Raw genomic sequence first — 1,937 nt, forward strand, 5'->3', positions numbered from 1 at the left:
AAGGCAAATATAGTTCACATCTTTAAAAAAGGGAAGAAGGAGAATCCAGGGAACTACAGACTGGTCAGCCTCACCTCAGTTCCTGGAAAAATTGTGAAGCAGGTCCTCAAGGAATGCATTTTGAAGCACTTGGAAAAGAGGAAGGTGATCAGGAACAGTAAACATGGATTCACCAAGGGCAAGTCATGCCTGACCAGTGTGATGAAAGATGAATGCTCAAAAAGTAGCAGAGTAACAAAGAAAGAAAGGAAGAAAGAAGGAGTAAGGTCAATAATGGGTAACCCTTTTCGGAAGGAATGAAATGGCCATGTCTAAGAAACTATATCAGTTCATCTCTATTTTACTATAAGCTAAAAATTTTCCTTTAAGCTTCTGAAAGCAACTCGATTCAGAATAGTTTTTCTCAGGGACTGTTTAACCTCTTTGTTTCTCAAGCAGTAGATAACAGGGTTGATCATGGGAGTCAGAACTGTGTAGAAGACACAGAATATTTTGTTTAGGAGCTTGGGAGTGTTGCTTGTTGGAAACACATAGACAGTAATCACACTCATGTATAAAATTGTCACCACAATGAGGTGAGAGGAGCAGGTGGAAAAGGCCTTTTGTCTCCCTGTGGTGGAAGGGATTCTCAGAATGGTGGTGATGATATAAATGTAGGATGTCAGTGTCAGTAGCAAAGGCACAAGTGTCCCAATGGTAGAGACAGTAAATGTCGCCAGTTGCAGAGTCTGGGTGTCACCACAAGACAGCTTTATCATGGGTGAAAAATCTCAAAAGAAATGGTCAATTTTTTTGGAACCACAGAATGTTAATTTGAACAAGAAATAATTTAGTGTGCCAAACGACCAGAAAACTATATACCCAGGACCCTGCCACTAGCTGGAAACAAACTCTACCATTCATCAGAGCAGCATAACGGAGTGGATTGCATATTGCTAAATATCGATCATAAGACATTGCTGCAAGCAGCAGATTTTCTGTTGTTGCTATGATAGCAAAAAAATATGTTTGCACAAGGCAGCACTTAACAGAAATGGTTCCATCCCCAGTCAGGAGACTGGCCAGCATCCTGGGCAGGATGGTGGATGTGTAGCAGGTCTCCAAGCAGGCCAAGTTCCCCAGGAAGAAGTACATGGGGGTGTGAAGGTGCTGATCAACCACAATGAGCATAATGATGAGGATGTTCCCGACCATGATCACAATGTAGATCAGTAGAAACAGCAGGAAGAGAAGGGGCTGAAGTTCAGGGGCATTCCCAAATCTTAAGAGGATGAATTCCATGACCAGGGTTTCATTTCTTCCTCCTGCTTTCTCCATAATATGTATCTAGAAACACAAAACAATAAAATATTAATGGAGGAGTACACACAGTCAGGTTCTGCTGTCGGTTACACTGCTGGGAAACTGGAGTAGGTAACCTCATAGCACTGTATCTCTCCACTGTAAAATGAAGTTAAGATGTTGAGCTTCCAATATATGATGATGGAGTACATGCAGTCAGGTTGTTCTATTAGTTACACTGGCAGAAAGCTGGAGTAGGTAACCTCGTGCCACTGCATCTCTCCACTAGACAAATAAAGTTGTCAATAAACAGAGGAAGACTCATATCGTTAAGAGGTTGAGCTTCCAATATAGGTGAACCAAGAGCATGGAACTGTATTGAACTACACACATTTCCCATCTAAGTCCCGTAAGCTCTCTTGAACTCTAAATAAAGACTTTTAAGCTCCGATTTTGAAGTATTTTTATCACATCAGTGTCACATCAACAAATCTACAAGACATAAAAAAAAATTAATAGATTGGAAATGAAAGATGTTTAGAGATCAACCAAGAGTATATCCCTCCTCACCAAAACAAACAAATAAACAAAAAACTTATACACACATCAAGGGCTGTTTCCTGATCTCATTTACACCAGGGTGAATTACATCAGCA

At 40.6% G+C, this 1,937-nt stretch overlaps 1 pseudogene; it reads right to left on the reverse strand.

Annotated features, from left to right (window-relative positions):
• Positions 1-350: 350 nt before the first annotated feature.
• On the reverse strand, positions 351-1,317 carry LOC115637887 (annotated as a pseudogene).
• Positions 1,318-1,937: the final 620 nt, after the last annotated feature.

The sequence above is a fragment of the Gopherus evgoodei genome, chromosome 21 (genome assembly GCF_007399415.2).
Source record: "Gopherus evgoodei ecotype Sinaloan lineage chromosome 21, rGopEvg1_v1.p, whole genome shotgun sequence".
In the NCBI taxonomy this organism is placed as follows: domain Eukaryota; kingdom Metazoa; phylum Chordata; order Testudines; family Testudinidae; genus Gopherus; species Gopherus evgoodei.